Genomic DNA, 24,692 nt, shown 5'->3' on the forward strand with positions numbered 1-24,692 from the left:
CAGTGTCCCCCCACCAGGGATTGAACCCACAATCCACCGGTCAAGAGCCCAGAGCACTAACCACTACACCACACTGTATGTGTGTAGCAGTCTGACTCTGGTTTGCTGATATGAAATACATTTTGTTTCCCTTTTGAATTCCAATCCTCACCTCCTTATTCATACATACAGTCCTAATCCATGCTATAATAAACAGCAGCTGCAAAGACAAGCATGACCATTTATTTCTGAGAAATTACTTACCGGTATCCAAAAAAGCACACAGAGGTGAGATTTTGTTCGAAAGTACCTGCTGTTAACAATATCATTATTTTCTATAAAAGAAATAAAAAGCATTTCTAAAGCTTGCAGTTACAGGGCACATTTTAAACACTAATTAGCATTAAATTGGTTGTAGCTACAGTAACAAATACTTTCATAAATTTTGCCTATCGTGCTATTCTATTCACTATTTTTATCTCTGATGTGCTGTTTTGAAAAATAAATACATCACACACACATATATTTTCGTTTTTAAAAAAATTAAAGGTTTTACAAAGAAAAATAAGTAAAATAAATGAAATAAGTAATTACATATTGAAAATAGGCCTCTGTGCCTTTAAATCCTGCTGCCCTGCCCCCCCCCCCCCCATTGACTTGCACTTAAACTGTAGCTCTGGATTATACTGACTGTACCTGTACTCTGTAGTTTTCAATACACTCTTACTGGAGCGCTGCATAAATTGAATAGAGTCCAGTACAATTTCTTGAAGACGCTATAAAATGTACTGCCATGGGCTTAAGATTACATAACAATGTGACCAAATAAGGTTAAACATAGCTGTAGTTCTTTCAAGAACTTGACAGTACCTAAAACTAGGCCACCGACATAACAACTGATAATGTGGATCTTGCAGCCAATCAGAGTTCACGACTGCTGTCTTCTACATCACATCACAGAGAAACCCAATTCATGACATCAACAGTACAGTTTTGAGTTTTTATCATGCCGTATTCTCCAAATCAGTTTGGTTGGCGTCACCTGCTTTAAAAAAAAAAATCCATTGAACTGCAAGTCAATTCAAAATGGTGACATCACAATCATCCACTTACCTCAGCCACTTAAAGGTATTCTCTTCCTCAAGCTTTTCCCTCTTCTAAATTACAACAGACTAAGTAAAGGTTGGTAATGATTAGAAAACAAATCTAGCTGGATTTTTTAAATATTTTTATTGTATATTAACAATAAACCAATATATCATAGTTTCCTTGCTTTGTCTTTTAGGAAATCTGATTAACTTGTATTTCACCTGAGCAGTTTCTTTAGGATCAAGCATCTTATTGGTTGAAAAGCATGCCAGTCCTTGTCGTCCTATAACCTTTTAATAATACCTAATTCACTGCAGTACCAAAAGTACCATATCAATGGCAGTAATAACTGTGCAAAGTGAAACTAAATCATGAATGCACATTATTCTCTCCTGTCACAGCAAGCTTTCATATGGGATGGGGTTTTTAAGAAAACTAGTACTAAATCAGTGAAAAGGGGATGATAAGGAAACCTGCGGTTCAAAGAAAAGTATATTCCTATTGTTTCTCCTCATGACGACTGAATCCCATTATTTATGGATTCATAGATATTCAACGAGAGAGCTGCAGCAAAAAGGTGAATAATGAGATGTTTGTTCTTCTGAATTAAATAATTACACTGATGAAAAGATGTGTGCTCTTTTGTAATAGAAAAGGTAATGATGAGATTTTAATGATCTACCGATGCAGCTCATCACCAACAACTATTATGAACTGTCCCTGTTACTGTTATTTTAAAGATACATGTAATAACAATAACTAGGGCGTTCACAACTTCTGTGTTCATAGAAGACAGTTATCTACTCAGTCCGTCCGCAAATTCTTGTTTAAATATGTTTCCAGTAACTGAAAACAAACTACCATTCTTTATTTCTTTCTCTTTCATGAAGTCCTTTCAGCACTTCTGTTCATAATATACAAGGGAAAAAAAAAAAAATCCTCCCTTAGGAACAGAACACAATACACAGTGTGAAATGAAAAGAACTGTAGTTAAGTATGTATGCAGTAAGCACAGAGTGCGTGGATGTGAAGTATTGTGTCAGACCACAGCACAGCACGCATGTCATCATGCTCCTACCTCTATGATTCATACACGGACAGGGGGTTGAAATGTTAATGGAAGATTAACTTGTCATGATTTCATTTTACTGGATTCATATTGGAAAAGCTTTTAAAGCACAGATAAGGCAAAGTCATTGCATACCTGCCAACTTCTGAAAATGCAAAATATGGAGTTTTTTTGGGGGGGGCGGTGAATTATGAGATATACATAACTTTTTTTTACTGTTTCCCCTGTAGAGTGAGCAGAGCGGGGGCAAACTTAACTTAAGGTAATAATGCATTACAATTGGCAATCTACATTATTGGGAGTTTCTTCAGTCCCACCCGGAGACGGGAGATCAATCCTGGACAATTAACTTCTGAATCATTAACTAACTGGATTTATGAAGAGTTTAATTTAACACAACAAAACTTTACGTAGCTAACGTGGACAAAAGCATGACTTTCATTTTTATAAAAACTCAGTAACACACTAGTTTCATGTACATTTAGAACATTATGATATATTATTTCTCTGTAGAGCTGTTGCCTGAATTCATATTTTACTTTTTAAATTTTATTTCACATGCCTCAGAAAACACTAAATTAAATATTTCATAACAGTAAACCTACTTCAGATGTCATTCATTAAATGAACAACTGTATTTTACTTTCCATTTCTTAAAGAATTTGTAGTCTATTAGGGGAGAGTACCGACAACGTTACTGACCAATCATATAAATCCATAGGCGGATGAGACTGACCAATTGGTTTAATAATGATTGGAACCAAAGCTGCCAAATAAAATCCTCATCAGCTTGCTGCCAAGAACTATGGCAATTCATTGGTTCATTTCGAGAATATTTTAATGATTGTTTAGTTTCTGTGACGAGACTGTTTTCTAATAGAACACCAGTGGACTGTAAAATAAACAACTGTAAGAGTGGATGGAATGCATGCACGTTGCATGAAAAGCAGATAATATAAGTCCCGGTATCCAGTACCAGCATCAAAATAAGTCCCGGTACTGAGTACTGGTGAGTAACGGCAGAATTTCACCCCTGCATGTACAGTACCACAGAAGCCACGTAAAGGTAAGTCATGCTATAGAAACTACATTTAAGTAATTATGTTTAAAGTGTGCAAGAGATGCATTACTTTACCTTTGCTGTGTCCCAGTGTTGTCTGTCTTGTAGCGCTATATTTTTTGAACATATTTTGAAATGTGTAAGAACACATCAACTGGGCAATGCATTTTTCAACATCATTGAGGAATAGTCCTGTATCTTTCCAGAACAGATCACTGAGGCAGACCTAATCTCTGAAATACTATAAACACAGAAAGGACCCTGTATACTTCAATCATACTTTAAGCTGTGTTTGTCCATAATATATTATCAATGTATCAATTAGGCATAAACTGTATACTTGTCAAGTTGTATTGTTTTTTGCTCAAATGTCAGCTTTTGCTGACAGACAGCTGCAAGAAATATATGGAGTGAAATAACTTTCAAATAAAGTTGTACGTGTAAAATCAATTTGTAGACTCATAAAAAAAGATTTGTATCTGTAAAACACGTGTACACTCGTAGAAAATATTTGTACCTGTAAAATTCATTTGTACAATGATACCGAACGGAGGGCATTTTGAAACCCAAAAAAAGGAGACAAAAGCACCAAAAAACAATTGTAAATATCCAGCAGTCCAAGTGAGGATGACCAAGCCCCTCAAGCAAGGCTAAAAATATAAACAAGTAACCTATAAGGCTTTGTTTGACCTGCCTGGCACTTGCAGCATCTGCAACCTCCACTACTGGGGCTTCAAGTTCAGCATCTGCTTCCCTCAAACACTGTAATCTTTCCTCTGTAAGTTCAACATCACATCCACCACGGAGAGCTATGTTATGTAAAACACAAGAAGCCAGGATGATATTGCTAACCTTCTGAGGAGTGCACTGTAGTGTTCAAATCCAAACAAGCACATTTAAAGGTACGGTTATACCTCTGTTTGGCATGGGTCTTGGGGTTGAACTGTGGTGTCAGTAGCCACCGTTTCAGTGGATACCCGTTGTCCCCTATCAACCAGTCTCTCAGACTGTCATCCTGCTGAAACACAGCTGCCAACTTTGCTGCCCGCCTGGTGTTCTCTCTGCCTCGCTTCGCCCACGCTACTCCACTACTCCGCTCGCTCCACTGGCTCCCGATCACCGCTCGCATCCAGTTCAAGACTCTTGTACTAACCTACAAATGCCTTGACCAGACTGCACCCAGCTACCTCCAGACCCTCATCTCTCCCTACACCCCCACTCGACCTCTCCGCTCCGCCTGCACTAGAAGACTAGCTCTACCTCCGCTACGCTCCCCTGCCTCCAGAGCCCGCTCCTTCTCCACCCTTGCTCCGCAGTGGTGGAATGACCTTCCTACAGATGTCAGGACTGCCCAGTCCTTGACCACATTCCGGCGCCTCCTTAAGACTCAAACAGCACCTGTAGAACTCCTGTTTGTATCCTGGGACACTATCACCCTTCATGTAAATGTGCTTTATTTTGCTCTTATCTGCCCCCTATTTTACTGCATTTAATCCTGTAGTTCAGAATACTGTAATCTGCCAAGTGTTTAACCTGTAGTACTTTGTATTTAATCACATCCTGATGTAACTATCACTATTTAATCATATCCTGATGTAACAATCACTATTATCTGCTGTATTATTGAATTGTGGTTTGTCACACTTGTACTTTGCTTGAACAAAAGTTATTGTATTTCTTGCTCTTATTGTATTACTTGTATTGTAACACTTGAAATGTATTTGCTTACGATTGTAAGTCGCCCTGGATAAAGGCGTCTGCTAAGAAATAAATAATAATAATAATAATAATAACTGCAAATTTAGCGAGGATAAACAAGTCATAAGAGGAGACAGGATAGTTTGCATACACATTTGTGATGTAGTTGTTGGCATCACACACTACTTAGTTGCACGTTTTTGCAGAGGTACCTATTCTGTGTTGGTGCGTGTAGCTGCACTTGTGTGCAATCGATGGCTCCCAGGACACAAGGAAACCCATACCTCCCAAGAAAACACTGCTTTGTATTTTGTTGCAGCTCATGAGAGACAGGGAAATGGATGAATTCTCATACCCGTTTTATTAAAGCTGAAATTACATCTCACACTGCACATGATACAGCCGACTGACTCAGTATAACCTGCAGTGGAATGAGCCAGTGGCATAAAATGTTAGTGCAGCAGATATCCTTAGTGCTACAGGCAATGAGTGTGCTCTCTGCATGTCTCCTTCCAGGACAGCCTGAAACAGTTGGCAGATATCAGTGATTGTTTGTGTGTTGAGGCGAAATTGCTGCATACATTGTGTGTCAGACAGGCTCAGAAAAGACAGAAGACTTGAAACTGAATCATTTGCATGACTATCCTGAACAGAAGAAATGAAATAGGGACACACACTCATGAACTTATGCAAGTTGCACTGCTCCCACACGGAGGAGGGAGTCTAACATTGTGTGGAGCTTTAAGCTTTTTAAATCCGTTTCCAAAATGAATAGTCCTCAATTATTATCCAAACATAATGAATTTTGAACTTTGAAATAAAATCACTGTCTTTCTGCCTCAGTAATGTGAACAAGTTCCACAGTAGAAAAAACAGCATTGCATCAGATTTATTTTCTTATTAAGTTCATACTTTACAAATTGAGCACAACAAGAAATATAGATAGCTTGAAATGGTTAAAAAGAGGGAAAACAAACAACACATATACAATTATTAGACAATGGGTTCCACATAGTGTAAACTTGATTACATTAATCAAAACAGGCTTTTAAAAAAAAACAGTCCTAAACAAAACATTCCTTAAAACACTATTTTCTTTTATTTCAATGATAATGCTATAGAAGTGCTGCTGGGGTAGAATGCAGGTGATTCTAATAAAAACCTTAGTTCTTCTGTGTTGTTCTTTATTTTTCACTTCTTTTTTTTACACACAAAAGCTTTGATAAATAGAACCATTTATTTGCTTACATAAGCCTTTGGTAAACCTCTTATGAGTTCACAGAAACAAACTGAACTGCCATTTCTCTTTTTTCTTTATTTTTTTTTTCTTTTTAGAAACATTGTAATTAAGCTCCATGGAACAATTAGTTGAAGGGCAGAAGGAAGGAGGAGGGGAGGTGGCAAAGTTCAGTAACCATGGCAAAGGGAGCTAAGGTGTAGCCCTGTAATAGTGCCACAGAATGGAGAGACCTCTCTGTATATAGAGGAAGCTACCTGGAACGTTTAATAATGATATTACCCCTGAGGCAGGACCTGTCCTTTCTCACCCCTAAAGGAAAGGGATCAGTTTCTGAAATCCTGTTCTAGTTGGTTTAATAGCATATCCCAGACTATGAAAGGTAGTCTCCCTGCCTCTCAGCAGCCAAGTTAGATGGTCAAGAGAGAGCATGTTTAGTGCAATATCGTACATTTATCTGATTAAATAAAGGGGGAACAGGGGCAATCCAATTCACTAGTATTGCATTTCTAGCAGTAAGCAACAATATGTGCAACAGCCTCTTTACATGGCTGGGTGAAGCGGGGGAATCTGTTGGAATGCCCAGATACCATTATCCTGTTGTTATTCAGGTTAAATAGCATGTACTGCTGTCATTTCTTTCTGCTGTATGCACAACCGCCAAGATAGCGCATATTAAACAGAGACTTTGATTGCTTTTGGAAAATCCGTTCATTACAGATAAAATGTTAATCCAGGGTGTTCTTTTTATTTCTCAAGAAAAAACTAATTAAGCTAAAAAATAATATCAGTAATAAAAAGACTTTTATTTTGTAGATTTTAATTTTCAACTTTCAAATTAATATTCTGTATCGAAAGGCCTATTAGGACCCATTCTAATTAGTCACTTTAATACTGTATTATGGCAATAACTTGAGGTCAGTCACTTGGTTTTTAATGAGAGCTCCATGATAATTGACATTTAGCAATGAAATAGCTGATATAGGGCTGGAACCTATGGCAAGCTGAATTATCATTTAGAGATATCTCTAAATATTTTCAAAATCATTTCAATATATCTCTAAATATTTGCAGATATTTCAAAATCATTTTGAGATATTACCAGTATCTAAAACACATTTAGATATATCTTAAATTGATTTACAGATACCTCTAACGTGAGCTTTAAATGGAGCTTTTGTGATATCTAAAATGCATTTTGAGATATCTTTAAATAATTTAAAGATATCTCTAAATGTTTTGGAGATATCTTTAAATCATTTAAAGATACATGGAATTCATTTGAAGATATCTCTAAATAACTTCCTGTTCATTGAATGAATTTTAGATATCTTAAAACCTGCACAAAGATATCTTTAAATATTTCAAGATATCTTAAAATGCAATTTGAGATATCTCTAAATGATAATTTGGCTTGCCAGAGGAACCAGGAGCTCAGTACTGGATTGCAGCACTACCCTCCACATAGAACAATACATCATCACCTTGCTTTAAATGTCAGTTTTACATTAATTTGATGTTAAATAAGGATGTTAAAATCCCCTTTTCATTCACTGAGAAGCTCTGATCTGTCTAGCAACAAACAGAGAGATGTTGCTGCAGCTGATCTGTATATCAAACAACATGCTTTGTAAAGCGGGGCACATACTGTATCTAGGCAGTGCAGGCTATATGCTGTTTACTAGACTGCTTCCGGTAGTGTTTAGAATTTTAATCTTAAACTGGAGCTTTCCAATTTATATAGACCAACTGTACTGCCTCCACCTACTTGTCACTGTACATAAGAGCTGCAAAATACCAGACCCATCTAAACTGCAACCAATACACATTTAAAAGTCACTGAACTAAAACACAGATAAGGATGCAATCAATCACCTGGCACTAAAACTAATTAACTTCACTGAAATTCAGAACAGTAACTGTACAAATCAACCCAGACCTTTAACAAAAGAAATGACTTATTGAATAGTGGTCACATAGGGAGATTAGAATGGGCTGCTTAGTGAACAAAAAAAAAATACATTCCTGGGGGTAAAATGCAAGGAAAATGGCTTTCTAGTGTTTGATAACATTAGGTAAAAAATACAAAAGTTGAAGCACATGTATCAAAAGGTATTAGTAATAGTTTCTAAGATATGAAGGCATTATCTCAATTATTTTTTGAGATACCATGGTCTTTGAGTACCATGATAGGTATGTAAGATTACTGCTACAAAAGAGTAATTATTGTATGATTGAACATAGAATCATAGAATACAATACAGAATATGAAATTTGGTCTTCATCATCCCAAAATCAAAATGTTCATAATATGGCAATCACATTAGGTCACGGGCCAAAGTGAAGGGTATAATTATGTTTTGCCCAAGTTTCCACAGAATTTAAAATGTGAAGTTGACATCTTAACAGTTTATTAGATACGAGTAGCTTAAAAAAAGAACCTGAAATTTAAAAGGAGTGTCATTGTGTATATCCGTACTGACTTTACCTACTTAAAGAAGCATGACTTGGTGGTCCTTGGTTTACACATTTCTGTTGCATCCTCATTATTAAGTGCTAACACATCTTTCTATTTTACAGTTTATAACATATACTGTAGCCAACTCCTCAAGACCTTATATATTGCAATTGATCACATGATACATCACGTTATTATTTCCTAATAATGCGTGGAAACTTTTCTTCTGAATCCACATTACAGTCTCTTAACTAGCGTACGAATCCCGATACATTCTTATTAAGTAAATTCCACAGGTAATTCAACCATAACTTAAAAAAACACTCAATCTATAAAATAAAACCTTTTAAGAGACAAGTGCAAGGGTTGTTAATTGATTGGACTGGAAAGGACCTGATTTTGCCTACCCAAAGTTTTCACCAAAAGAGACAGTTGTATACGTTCCTGAACCAGGACATAAGAAAAAATTTAAAAAAATTCTAGAGGTAAATGGCTTGACAAGACAAAAACTTCAACATCTGATCAAAGTTTGACCCAATTCTGTTCGGACATTTTATTTGATAAAGAACTGACCAAAAATTGTGAAGAGGTTTGATATAAAATCATTCCATTATGTCTTTGGCTCTCAGCAGGCAGCAGGGGATCATAAATGGTGCTTTTGTCAGGTAGTAAACCTTTGCAAGCAAAACATAACCACAGTGACTCACTCATTTGACAGTGAACTAAAAGAGACTGAAGTAGGTCTCAGCACTGCTAGAAAACTTCAGTATCGCTAAACTTTGCTTGTCCTTTTGTTCAGAACAGCAATGTTTAAATGATGGACCTTCAAGCACAACAGATTTGAATTTTTTTTAAAAAAATGCATTCAAGGTATAACTTAGTTAGCACTCTTCTGTGTGATTCAAAAATGCATATATATATATATATATTTTTTAAATCAAGTTGAAATGGTTATCTTCAAAATCAGAGCAAACTTCCTTTTTTAATTAGGGAGGTACATTTTCTGGCTAAAATCTTGTGACCTCATATCTCAGTACTATACCTGCACTTTGGATAAAGAAATAGATGCAGTGAGCCCCTCTACTTTTACAGGCACCAAGTTTAATGTATACTGTGCTGTACCTGACAGACAGACAGACAGACAGACAGACAATCACAGGGAATTAATTCATTTCTGTGCTTTACCTTCAGTTACAGGGGTTCAGTCTCAAGTGATGTAGAGGTCCTGGCATATTTTATGGGGCACAAAATTCATCAGGAACATATTTATAAGAGCGCGATGAAAAGAAAAGCGTAACCTAGATTCTTCAAACTAATTCTGGGAATTTCAAAGCCTACAGTGCCAACTCCAATTGGTGTTTGAAATAAAATAAAAAAGCCTTCAGCTACAAATGTCTTTTATAGCGCTACGTAAAGTGAGTCTGTTTGAGTTGAGTTTTTATAAAAATGTAATCAGAAGTTACATATAAAAGGGCTCATGTGAGTTACCTCCTTTTCCTTTAGTTTTTAAATTTTCTCCTGGTCTGACTTTCTCTTTCTATTTGTATGTTCCCATCTATCTCTCCTCCTCTTCCTCCTCCTCCTCCTTTATTTCAGACATTATTTTTTAAATCTATTTCAAGCCTTAGTTTTAAAATGAATTATCAATTTGTGTTATGCAGCCTGGGAACTTGGGACTTGCCATTCCTTTAGCAAGACAGTGCTTAACAGGAATTAATGTTTTACAGTTCACCCCCAAAAACCTGCTGACTTTCCAAGAATGCAATAAAAATACATCTTGTTCTTTTTAAATGTATTATCCCCCACAGGGGATGCAATCCCTGGCAATGGGGATATGTAGGCAGTAAAAGTATGTCTGTACATACATATATTACACTTTATATTATTTCCATATATCTGGATAAAACACAGCTTTAATTTTAAATAAACTTGTGTGGTTGGTGGGGGGGGGGGGGGGGGGGGGGGGGTGCCTGTCTGACATTTGCCCATCTATAGTCCTATGTTACGCTTACATTTGTACATATATCTGGACAACTGGTTATTCAATTGTGATGAAACTTGGTATTAACATTAGAGGACAGATCTCAAACCACAGTGCACTAGAGCGGCCATTTTGAAAAGAGCTTTGAACCAGAGTTTAAAGTTATAAGTGTAAAGAGTTGTCAGGATGTTAACAATGAAAAGAAAAATGACAGGTACGTTATTTTGCAGCAACACGTGGGGATGTATAGCACTCGATTTTTCGGAACCCCGCTACTTACTCTTTAAGGTGGTCTGGGGCTCTGGATCAAACACAACTTAAGGCCCCAGAAATGAGGACACCTATCAGTCTTGCATTTCTACTGACCTGTTCATAAGCTCAGCTATTTAATTTTCCTACCTCAACATCTCTATTCAAGGTACGTATTGTATTGTAAGAAACCACATGGTAATACTTTAGTACAGTTTCTGAATCTCTGTAGTTTTCATTAAAGCTGTAACACTATTTGATTTGTAATTAGATTTGTGTCCATTTTATAATTGTACACCAGTTGATTAATTGTACATTGATGGATTGTGATACCCCCTTTACATTGTGTAATGCATCATAATAGAAGGGACTATCATGAGTACAAAGACACTACATAGCTACCTGTTGTGCATCAAATGGTCCTTGAATGATAAATAAAACAACAAATGTGATTTATATCAATATTATATAAATCACATGTATTCATTATTCAAAGAGCATTATATTATCTCATTTAAGATTTGCATTTTAACACAATAATCCATGTTTAATTTTCATTTGATCTCTTTTCACATCATACACCCCATGAGGGCCACAGCATTGTGCCACATTATAGAACATAACAACAGAAGAAAATGTATGAATGAGAGGAGGCCATTAGGCCCATCTAAACTGGTCTGGTTCCTAGTAGCTGATTAATCTCAGAATTTTTTTCAAGTTGGGTTTTAAAGGAACCAAGTGATTCTGCCTTAACAACATCACTAGGTAGCACTGGGATTAGTCTGGGCCACAATGTCCCTTTGGTGTGAGCTGACCACAATTGGACACAGCATTCCAAGCGTGGTTTCACCAGTACATTATACAACCTCATCATTACCTCCTTGGATTTGCACTGTTTTGGCTATATACCCAAGCATTCTGTTTGCCTTTTTGATTGCTTCCCCACACTGTGGTTGCTGACAGTGATGCATCTATTACAACACCAAGGTCTTACTTCTGGGTTGCCTGTTCTAGTTCTATCCCCCCTTTTGGTATTTGGATCCTTAATTTTTGTAAATGGCATGTAACACTTTACATTTGTTGACATTACTTTTCATGTGTCATGTTTTTGCCCACTACTGTATATAGTTTGAATCTTTTCAATTTCCTGTGTTTTCTGCAGTTTTGACAAGTTTGCTAATTATCCCCTGCTCTAAGTAGTTGATGTAGATAAGACACATCAATGGTCCAATCATGGAGCCCTGCGGCACTCCATTGAGTGCATTACCCCAGTTAGAGGATTCACCTCTTACAAGAATCTTCCATCGTGACCTTAGTGTACTGTTACACCAATACTCACAAAATCATAAGCAGCAGTGTTGTGATCTTGAGCATACATACTATATTCAGCTTTTTTAAATTGGTTAAGCTGAAGGTACTGAAGAATAATTGCATTATATATATTGTAAGACAGCAGGGAGGGGGTTAAATCCTCCCTGCAGAAAAACATGTGCGTAGGCACATTTGGGATTTAATTGTTTTGTTAATTGTTTTATTGTTAATTATCACCTGCACCTGGCTATGATTGTAAATTAGAGCCAGGTGCAGGGTATCTAAGGAGAGCAGTTAGTCTGCTCATGTGTGTAGAAGCCCGACTGTGCTGGTGTGTGTACACAGCTGTAAAACAAAGGAAAAGGTAGTGTAAAGCCTTTTGGTGTGATCTGCGTGAAAACAGTGTGTGTTGTTTTGTTTATTTTGCTACAGGTAAACAGCTTAGCTGTCCTGCTTTTTTTAGTTTAGGTTCCTGTTATGTTTAGTTAGTGCTCATAAAGAGCTAGGTGTTTGTTTTGTTTATTTTGTTTTTGTGTGTTCATTAAAAATAGTGCAACTGCGCTTTAAAAATCCATTTCTGGTGTCCTGGGTCAATGTTTTTAAAGGGGCAACGAACGTGAGTGCTGCAGTTTTTTCACTATATATATATATATATATATATATATATATAGATAGATAGATAGATAGATATGACCATAAGGCACTTTATATATTAATGTCTCTACAGAGTTAAAAAAATAGTTAACAGCAACAACAAATCAACCATGTATACTTTACTCGATGATGCTGGCAGATAGATGTATATTTATATTATTATCTTATCAAAGTGAAATATATTTTAGATGAAACTGATACAGCTGTATATTTGTCTTTTATTACAGTGACTTGAGGGAATATGCAATACAAATTCAGAACATTTCTTTCTTTGGCCCAAAAATGCTAAATAAAAAATAAACCTGTTTCACACAGACGAGTTATGACACCTCAGAACCGGCTCTGATGCAGCATTTTGGTCTTTGTTAATTGCCTATACCGTCACAGAGCTGTCATATTTTATGGTGTCTCTGAACCACCTCGCGAGGTGGTTCAGAGACGTCATAAAATATGACAGCACTGAACTGTCTGAACTGCCTATGTGAAATGTTATGCCGGCACTGAAGCAGTATAGTGGTCGTGGATTGAAAGTCAACATCCCACGTGACTGTATACCAGATGTGCTGGGTCTTTTTATCATCAGTGTTACACACTTTCATTTTTGCAAATACAATGGCTAATCAAGAACAATTTAGTAATTGGAGTCTGTAAGAAGTTAAGGGATTGACAAGGAGGTGAATTCACAAGTAGAAGGGACGGTGCGTGGTGCTGTAATTTATGGGCGAATCACCATTGCCATGAAATCTGTTGACTGACAGGTTTGAAAGTTGTACTCACATGATCCCTTTGGCTGTGTGAAAGGGTATTTTAAAGAATTTCTCTGAGACGGCTCAGTAGCGGCATTTGTGTGTGAAAGGGTATCCTCACTTCAGTGGCTCATCATCTTTTCAAAACTCCCCAGTACACAAAAATACCAGAAGAGGAATTAGACATGAAAAGATTCCTAATAAATAAAGTGGTTATAAAAACATCAAAAACAGAGTGTGGAATACCTAGCCACGTTATTGGGATCCTCTAAGAGCTAACTAGAATGAGCTGTGGGATCAATCAATGACTATGAACTGGACAAATATCCATGGGCCAAATGTTCTTATGTTAACAGTGTATTTAACCATAAATAAAACATACATGACAGAAGAGTATGGTAAACCACAGTGGTAAAATGACCATTCAAAAGTACTATGTCATACAAGTGGGATTCTAGTAAATGCACTGAATAAATGTACCAGCAAGGAACCAAGTAAAGGTGGAACAAAATGCAATTGCATTCAATAAACACCTGATGTTATGTTATTTAAATTCAGTACAGTCAGTCTGTACATCTCAACATCTGCTGTTAATTATCAGTGGGTATTGTCAACTTCTTGCTGTTATTCCTTTAAGTACAAGTAATAATTAGTTAGTTTACATGGAGGTTAATATTCTGAATTTTCAATTGATGATGAGGCCTGCTGAGTCACTTATTTAATAATTTCAAATGTTTACCTTGTGCACTTAATTAATCATTGTTATTATACACCATAACTTTATAGAATAATACCTTAAAACGCTACATTTAGACATTAGACATGTTGTTTTTGCAACTTAATTTAGTTCCATTTCATATAATAGAGAAATGAAAAACTATAGTGTACTGTGATATAATCAACAGGACTAGAGCGATCTGATTGGTTGGAGAGATTTTGGTGGTGTAGAATTATGCAATAGAACCTGAAGAAGAGGGCTTTACTGTCTGGTCCAATTAAATGTCCTGAGCCGTAGGTGAGGCCATTTAACAAAAAACAAGTAGGGCCTTACCAGACGGTAAAGCCCTCTTATGAGGGATTGGCATTTGAAAATGGCTGCATTAAAAAATAACATTTAAAGTTTTTCTGTTTGTTTATTTATTTATTTTTTATTATTTTAAGCAGCACTAGTTTTATTTATTAATGAATGCAAACATTTTCTTCAATATTACTTGAGTGCTGTGGTTTTCTTTTTTTATCTTTATTGAGGGGTCTAGTAGCCTCCAGGCTTCATTGTTCCAGTTGAAATGATTCATTCTGAGGCCTTTACAATATTACAGTTTTTGAGATTGTTAATCTCAGGCTCTTGTGCTTTAAATTACCAGCAGTGGACGATGTCACATCATGGGTATTTCCAATAGCCTAAATAATAACTTAATACAGTGCACTCCGTTTATAAGAATTATTGATATAAGAATCAACCGCATATAGTGATCAAAACCACTGGGACAAAATCGTTCCTATACTAACCATGCTAAAATAAGAATCAAGCAATCCACTTATGCATCTCCGCTTTGTAAAAAACTGAGATTTGCATCACAACTGAAAAAAAGTAAGCCACAGATGCTTAAATTCAGTGGTAGTTCTGACAGTAAAGTACTGTAATGCCATTTTAATTCAAAGGCCATTCACGTAACACCGCACGGCAGTTAAACTAGACCTCACAAGGTGATCACTTCTCAAGTATACTGTAGTAAAATCGGATTCTGCAGCCTTGAGTAAACATAATTGTGATCATATAACAAGTTGATGTATTGGCCTCAGTGATTGAGCACCATTGACATTTGTATACTGTATTTACACTGCTGATGCACGGAGGCACGCTTTGCTAATTGCAATCATATCGGTCTGCTTTTAAGAATCAACCGCTTATGGGACAGATGTGATTCTTATAAACGGAATGCACTGTACTTAAATGTAAAACATGTAAAAGAATAAGCGTACTGGTAACTATTTATTTTTTAATTAAGATTTGAGTGCAGGTTCGTGTATTTGTGTAGGTTTCAGTATTTAAGTTACCGTTTGGTCGCAACATTTAAGAAAGTTTTAGTAATTAAAAATATTCAGTAGCCTACATGTGTTAATGCTGATCGTGCTGTTTGTTCAGTAACTTGTTAATAAAGTTTATTCAAAGTCTCCTGACTTTGTTAGAGAAGATAGAACAGTGCTTGTGCTATTATAATATGCTGAAATAAAATTGCTGAAAGTATTCAGTCTCCATCCAGTTGTATTCCAAGGTAATGTCCAAAATTATGTTGAAAAAAGACACCCAACGAAATTTATTGAAAAAGCAACCAATTTTGATTTCTTATACAGTAGTCCGTCGTGTATCTGACTGTGGGGGGACCAGAGTAAGGGCGGATATGTAAAAAGTCAGATAAATTAATAAATACCATTATACACAGCTGTAAAAATTACTATATTCACACAATTATCGTTTTAAGATTCAGCTTTTATTAGGGAGCTCCCCTAAACCGCTTGTTTAGAAAGATGCAAGGTATTAGTGCTGCATACACTTAGATTAGTGTCGGGTAATTTACACAGAAGCAAAATGCATAGGTTTACGAAAAAAAAAACTGCAAGTAGTGTTCATTTGCTCAAACAATATACAAAAAACAGAAAAGTAGAAAACTTAAGTTACAATAGAAATGAAAGGCTCAGTACTCACATTACCGTCTTGGAGCAAAAAAGTCTTGAATGCTGGTTTCTTTGAAGGTTCGTTTTGTTAAGGCTCGCTTTTCAGACCAGACAAGCAAAAGTTGTCGGATCGGCTTCGGGTTGCTGCTCCAGCCAGTCCAATCCTCTCTGAAAGCACTCCATAGCTTCATTGTGGGAAACGACTGGTTTTGTTTCTTCGTCTTCTTTGTCACTTTCTGGTTTGTGCTATTTTATCCCTGATAACTCCCTTTTCCAGAAGTGAAAGTATTTCCAACTTTTTTTCAGTTGTAAGCACAACTCGCTTTTGTTTATTCATAGCCATTTTGCATTAGCGCTGTACACATGGGTGATGTTGCTAAGCTTGATCATGGCAGATAAACAGTCAGGGCGGATACACAATAGATTACTGTATTTGTTTTCAGCATTTAAATAATTAAAAATCAATTTTATCCAAGTGAAGAGATGAATAGAATATTTTAATGGATGTCGCGAGGACTTGAATTGCACCCTCACAAAAATCACAAAGAGGTTGTTATGAGAAGCTAGTGTGTGGAAGAAAATCTTTGCCATTAAACATAGAAACCTAAACAGAAAGTGGAGAGTTTATTTGCATGTTCTTTTTTCAAAGACACCTGGGAAACTGCATAACAGAGATTTTTACATAAGAACATACACAAACTAGAGGAGGCCATTCGGCCCATCTAAGCTTGACTTGGTTCTAGTAGCTGATTGATCTCAGAACTTAGTCAAGTTGGGTCTTGATTCTCCCTCAATAACATGACTAGGCAGCCGTGGGACATTGGACTCTCTTCAGGGCCACAATATCGCTTTGGTGCTGCGGTTACCAGAATTGGACAGTACTGTAAGTACAATAAGTATGTTGAAAATCAATTTATAATATTTATCTAAAAATGGTTATGTTACAACTACTGTATACGTTGGATTTAGCCGTTTAGTAGCTTGGACTGAGGCACAGTAATTTTTGTTGTTCATGAACATTGAAAATTGCATCTCCTTGGTCATCTTTACCACTCTTTTGATTTTGTCTGTAAAGGTTCCCCACTGCATACTCCACTGATAATTTCACTTGACAGAATTCTAACCTAAACCCTTTCATTCAGGTAAACAAGTAACTGCCAGTAATGCCCAGTTTCATGGTTGTTTAGAAACTAACAGCCACTGGGGGTTTGAATGAGACCAAGAAAGTTAGGCCAATTTCAAACACAGTCCTCAAAAGATGAAAGATATTTGCAATACCCACTGTGCCAATGACCCCCCCCCCACCCCACCACCCCACCACCCCACCACCCCACCACCCCACCACTACACACACACCACATACCTATTCCTAATAATGTATCTGTCAGAAAGATCACACAATCTAACATGGGATTAGGCAGGAATTTAACCCCAAGATCGTCTCTCCTTGCTAAAATACACTGCCTTTATGTTAACCATAAAGGTGTTCCTACCAGACTGGATCAATCTCTTGTGATAAAAAAGACATTTAAATGGCTTGTTCTTGCTGAACCTGCAGATTTTAAATTGAAACTACAGAGCTGTAACCAAGAACAACAAGCTGACCTACAATGGCATCAGTGGAAATATTACAACTGAAGCATGAAATACTTGGAGCTGCTCAGGCTAATTGTTTTTTTTTTTTTTTTTAACAGTTATTGATTTTAGAGATGTTGATCGAATAGACACACAAAATAAAAGAAAGGTTTAGTTTTTTTTTCAGATTGATTTACACTTGGGTTGCTCTGCTCTGTCCAGTAAGTTATTTATTTTATTAGAATGTGCAGAGGTATCCACAGAGACTGATTGTATGCTGGTGCTACAGTAAACGGTGGTTCTGTATAATATACACCTAAGATTCATTAATGTCTTAACCTGCTGGGGACTTTTCTTATGAAATGCTAGTCCTCTGTGCATTTTACTGTTATATCTCTTACTTACTTTTGCTACACATTTCAGAAACTGAAAAACTTAGAAAAAAATACTAAATGCCTTAGTCATCAAATTTGAACCCTTTGTTCTATTGCCATATATACTTTCTGAAGAAATAGTAGGTTTAAGCTAGTATTTGCTTTGCTTTGTAGGAATTTCATCTAATACCCTTTCTTCAATGTCAGAACCATCATTATCTCTCAAGAAATCACTGTCAGTCAGCAAAGAACAGCTTAGAAACATGGGAGTATTTGTATTTTTGGTGAGCATCTCTGTAAAACTTTATACAGCAAGTATTTAAAAAAATGCTTTTTCTCTAACCTCTTATATTTTTGACTGGTTTGTGAAAGATTCTTAAAATCAAACAACCAACAGAATACTGACAACTAACAAGGTGTTGCTCACCTTAAAGGCTCACAATAAGCAGTATCTTGTTACAAACTACAATGCTGTCTGAGATCAGGAGACCTAGCAATTACAAGTTTATTGAAGACAGATTCTACCAAACTCAGAAGAGGTATGCATATTGTTGTTACACAATAAATAATAGCTTGATCTGGAAATGTGAAAAATGTAAAATAGATAAATTGTTCTGTAAATCTGATTCAATATGAAAATGGAGATTTTTAGTGAAAAAAGTAATTTTACAGAAAACAGTGGTCCTTCTAAACAAGTGCCTGAAAATGATTATTTATATAACCTTGGTACCTTAGGCAAGGTCTGAATAGATGTAACACAATCAAATTGCTAAGGATCAGTAGAATGTTTCTTCAAATAAGAAACTGTGCCTTAATACAAAATGGGCTGCAGACTCTTGGCAGGAACAAACAGCACTGCTGGAAAATAAATTAGCCTACCGGAGTCTGATGGTGGCAGGAAGCAGAGATCCTTGGCACTGATTGGTCCTTCCAGGAATCTTTTTTCCACTTCAATCATGCACTGCAAAAAGAAATTCAATTATCAGTAAGCTGTATTCATCATTGACCATTTTAGAATTGTCTTGAATGTGCCATGAACTATTTTCAAATTCTTGAGACTATAGTAAATTGGAAAGATGAATATTATTTTTCAGTAATATTTTTCAGCATTTTTTCAGCAGTTAAACTCATAAAAAAAAACACAGTAAAAAGGTCATTCTTTCACCACGATTAGCACTAATGTTACCTTAGATATCCAAGATTTGTCCTTATTGGGGTCTGTAAACACCACCCCCACCTGTGTACATTACATCACTATCAGTGTAGAGCCCCGCACATTGTTCTATTGGTCTTGTCCAGTGTTGAAGGTTTCTGTGATCTGGACCAGTGCAGCACATCTGTTGTTTATGACTGTATACTACACATGTTGCAGCAATCATGCATTTCCATTACTAGGTGTGGCAAAGTGGTTAACAGTGTGCAGGTGCAGGTGATCAATAATCAGACAGACAACGATAATCCAGGTGCAATAGTGTTTAATTGTTTGTAATCCAATTGCTTGATGGCATAACAACAGTAAATAATAAACAATGTTAACAGGCAATACATCGGCATGTATTGCTGTGTTTAAATCCACTGTTGGTTCCCCAGTAATAAACAGTCCCGTTCTTATTCACCTACATGTAACACAGACACAAACACAAACACAAGTCCACATTGCGTGCTGTAGTGCTCGTTGTGAATATACAGTCCTTGGTGAAACAAAGTGCAGTGTTGTTGATCCGGGTTTAGTGCTGGCCTTTGGCGACAGCTCCGGATCGTGTTTGCCGTCTAAATAACAACAAACAGTATTTAATAACGACAAAACAAAACAAATACTTGTGATTATCACAGCACAGTTCTCCTTTTAGTTACCAGTTTTTAACCATTCACAAAGGAACAGATCAGATCACTACGTCCGCTTAAATACCTTCAACCATGACCCCTTGTTTAACTAGTGCACCCGCTCCTCCAATCTATGGATGCCACATTGCTTCCTGTCCGGGTCAATGATGTGTACCGTAGCTCCGTCCCCTTTCCAGATGGCCAACTTCCACCTAACCCTGGGAATGAACTGTCGGGTCATCCAGTCCAGGGTACTCTGTTCCCTTTACAGCAACCTCGCAGGTCAGGAAGAATCATTCGATCTCTGTCACACTAGGTTAATCATTATTTCAGATATATTATACTTTCTCTTCCTAGATCATTTATCCTGGAGACATCCTGTCATTAACCCACCATCTGCTTTCTCTAATGACATTCTTTGCAGCAAGAGGCTTTACCTGAATGTACGGTATTAAACCAAAGAGCTTTGGGTAACCTAATATGGTACCTGATACCATTTTTAAAATCAAAATGCTGTGCTGTTATGTGATGTATTGAATACGTATTGATATTTCAAAGATTTTCTACTTTATATAAACCAGAACATGGCTGTGGATTGGACATTTTGAGACCCACTCAACCTAGAAATAAAATATACAAAGGTAATGCAGCATTTTCTAAAAAGTCCAGCATTTTCTTCAAGGTCGACAAAAAACAAGGTCAGCACCATTTCTTCCATTTATGGTGCATATCTGAAAAGGTGTTAAGCAAGGAACAAAAATTGCAGTCACATATTTCTTTTCAGAAATTATGGCTTAAACAAAGGGACAAGGCTGAGTCCATTTCAGTGAGCCGTCAAGCCCTGCTTACAGGTTCAGATAGATAACTCATGCGAATAAAGTTCACAGAAAATAAAATATATAAGTAAAGCCAAGCTGAAGCTTGCAACCCATATGCTAACTTGACATTTCCCATTGACCATTAATTACACACCTTTAGTTGAATAAACAGCATTTCCAGATCGAGAGCCATGATGTAGCTCAGCAAAAGGTCACTGAAATGTTTCATTCATTTCATATATCTATCCTGTCAAGCTGCCACCAGGCCTTTGCTTGGCAGAAACCCAACTTTTGCATCTGCACTCTGAAAGAAATAATCAGCATTATCTTATATCTATGCACATGAGACAAAGTTTTGGACGATAATCAGAACTGTTTCTCCAATTTCTGGTAATTATTCTTGTCAACATCAGGTACTGAATATCTTCTTGTTCTCTTCAGTGCTGAAAGAATAACAACTATAAGTAGGCCTACAAGAATGTAGCATTCCTCTTATTCTTCTGTCCCTGCCATGCTCACTGCCATTTCCCCATACGCAAAGTACAAATCATTTAAATCTTGAGGTCTATACTAAAGTTGTGGATCAGCTGATCCTGGACTTGTTCCCTGTATTCTTTCGTTACAGTTGGTACTAAGATCTGGAGATGCTCTGCAGATAGTACCCAATTTCTGGTATTTCTTCTCAAAGTGAATTTGCAAGAAAATGTTGAGAAGGTCCTGTGCATCAGTATTGCCTTTGAAAGTGGCATGAGCAAGACATCATTATTAATGGAGTTGTATCTCAGACACAACACACACTGCCGACACTCTAAAAAGTTTATTGGGCATGTAATAGGGGCCTCGATACAGGTGATGATAGGAGATGTGATTTGGATGATTTAATGCTCTGGAGGACGTAGATGCCTGTTCGCTGCTTGATTGACAGGAGACAGAGACTGGAAGGCTGGGATTGACACGGCCTGCAGGCATGCAGGTTTATTTACATGGTACACAGATAACCCCACATGACGCTACAAGAAATGGTAGCACACGGGGGACATACGGCCCAGCGTACAAAAGCGGGACCTCTGTTTGTTGCTCTGCTAACAAACAGAGGTCCCGCTTCCACACCTGTCTGCTATACTGGGTGAGATCTACTATCCTGAAACGAACTCCCTGTCCCTCAGCCAGTTCACCCAACTCCAGCCTCGGATATACACACGATCGTTGGCACGTTGCGGCTTCCTTCTCGGAGTATACACAGGAGCGGCGTTAGAGGTGGTCGCTTTGTTTCCTGAACCCAGTCATTCAGCAGCACAGACGGACCGATGCTTCCGCAGCAGCAGCGCTCTGACCCCTATAGCTTACAATAAACAACCACAGAAGCCCCCTCCTTATGTGCATGGTCCCAGCCCTGCTACAGGGCACAATATATATATATATATATATATATATATATATATATATAATACTCATAATCAGCAATCTTGGAAGTAAGTGACTTTTGGTGTGTTAGGTAATCTTCTATGGAGTAGTATTCTGTCCTTCAGCTAATCTATTACTTTGATTTTTTTTTTTATTATGGCATTGTATAAAGATGATGGTTTCCATGATAACCCCAAGGTACCACATCAATCTCTCTGTATAATGCTATCTATACAATACTCATCTCTTCCTGTCTGAACAGAGAGAGAGAGAGCGCGAGAGAGAGAGAGAGCAGTAGTGGCAAAATAACACAGAACACAATGACATTGACAAAAAGTAGTCATGAAGATGGCTAGACACACAATGAAATGAAGGCAGCTCTCCGCTGCAAGTTAGGGTTTGACTATTCAGACTGCTCAACATGGTTTGAATATCCACCGTCACCTTGTGACTTACCATTTTCTCTATGTTCGGGTCATCCTGTTCAACAGAAATGACACTTCTTGAAGACAGAACCTGGAATAACCTGACAGTTTTATTCATCTTAACAGAAGAGGATACAAGAAAGCTCCATTGTAAAGTTTGTATTAAGGAATATCATACTCCTGGGACCTAACCACATGAGCCGACACGTACTGTGTGCAGTCTGCTGCATTCATACACTATTCCAGGTCAGTAATCTTGCGGCCAACACTCTCACACTTCCAAGTTTATTAAAGGGTCAGATTGGTGCTCATAAGCTATTGCTTTACATATTACAAAGTCTGTACTAAAAGAAAATAAATAAAAAAAGAACATATTTCTAACCTTATAAACAGATTTTATTTTTTTTAAAAAATTATTTTCCCATCATAATATTACATTTTATGGATTTTGCTTCTACAGATTTGTTGAATTCCAACCAATTATTTTGTGAATAAAGGATGCACTGATTTATTAAACGACAAAACTCAGAAAAAAACAACATTATTCAATTGCTGATTACACTTACATTTTAAACCAGTCCTGACAAAGAGCTGATTTGATGCATTTTTTTAACATCTTTTCCTCTGAATAAAGAGTAATAGTACAATTACTCATAATTGGAAAAATTGTCATACTTTGTTATGAATACTTATTTGTACCTGTTACTTGGCACACCCCTAGTTATGTAGCGCGGTCTGCGGGCTCCCTTCAGGTCCTTGGACAGGTTACGTAATTAAGGAAAGGAAGTGTCAGCATATGTTATAGATCCACAAACCGACAAAATTGTTAATTCTTGTAATTTGGAACAGCCCTATATTCATAGATATGCATTTTATTAAACACATGTATTTCTTTAAAAACTGTACACAATAAAGGTAATGGAAGTGCAAAACAATTAAGAATGGTTTTGTTAACTACAATTACTTTGACTATAGTGTTCATATAGATAGACAGTCATCACTGAGATTTATACTATCTGTAGAGTGACAAACAGATGGGTATACCTAAACGGGATGGCACACAATTTCAGCATGAAAATGTATTTCATATATGTTGCATTTTGAACTGCATAACCAAATAAACACATGGCTGAGATTTCTTCAATGTGCATGTAGAAAATCAACAAAGAAAATCATGTGTTTTTTTTTCCATTCCTTCCAGCACTGTACTATTTGCAGCCACAGTAATAAATATTTAGATATTTTTGCTTATTGTTTATCAGGCCTTCCAAAGCATAAACCCACATAGATGTACTGGATCTATAACTGTCTTGCACAAATACCTTATCTGTAAATGCAGAACTCCCCATATTTTATGGGGGGGTATCTCAATTGTCTAACATCCACAGGCAATGAACATAGCGCATAGCCAACAGGGGGCACACTTTCACTGTTAACAAAGATCTTGGGGACCCCCAGGTTAAGTGTAAGTGATATGAGGTACTCTATCCACAAAGGGGTATGTACAGTTATATTTCCCACATTGGTGCCCAGCTTGAGACTCTATTTGTTTGGAACCCAAGGCAGAATATGTACCTAAATACTCAACTGGTTAAAACATAGGAAGCAGCCAATCCATTCTAAGGGAAGTAATTTGTCACAGGGATCAGTGCTAGGACCCCTGCTCTTTCTTATCTACAGTACAGACATTACCTGTGGCTTAACCACAAGAACATGGAACATTAATGTATATTTGTTTCATGCTGGTCACAAAATGTGGGATTCAGGATTCACAAAATGCAGGATTTACATTTGGAAATATAATGCAGACAGGTCAGAGCGTGGGAGACACTAACAAAACCTTACAATGCCAGTTACATGAGTGATGTGCCTGTAGAGATAAACATAAGCTGCCTAATATGATAGTTTTGATGATAATAATAAAAGGCTATGGCTCTCATCTACCAAAGTCCCTGTCATGATCCACTAGTCTTGTCCAGCCATCGCCCTGTTGCCCTCCTGGGATATATCTCTAATGATCAATGAACACACTGCCACTCTTAATCTTGTAAACACCTAACACCCA

At 36.9% G+C, this 24,692-nt stretch overlaps 1 protein-coding gene across 3 annotated transcripts in view; it reads right to left on the minus strand.

Moving 5' to 3' along the window:
* Positions 1–24,692, minus strand: part of LOC117964194 (leucine-rich repeat and immunoglobulin-like domain-containing nogo receptor-interacting protein 1) — a 533,294-nt gene that overhangs the window by 145,736 nt on the left and 362,866 nt on the right. For all 3 annotated transcript variants that reach the window (XM_058998459.1, XM_058998460.1, XM_058998461.1), the window contains exon 4: positions 19,036–19,117. The gene's annotated coding sequence lies outside the window, so the exon portion shown is untranslated. The remainder of the gene's footprint in view (positions 1–19,035; positions 19,118–24,692) is intronic.

The sequence above is a fragment of the Acipenser ruthenus genome, chromosome 24 (assembly GCF_902713425.1).
Source record: "Acipenser ruthenus chromosome 24, fAciRut3.2 maternal haplotype, whole genome shotgun sequence".
NCBI classification, from domain to species: domain Eukaryota; kingdom Metazoa; phylum Chordata; class Actinopteri; order Acipenseriformes; family Acipenseridae; genus Acipenser; species Acipenser ruthenus.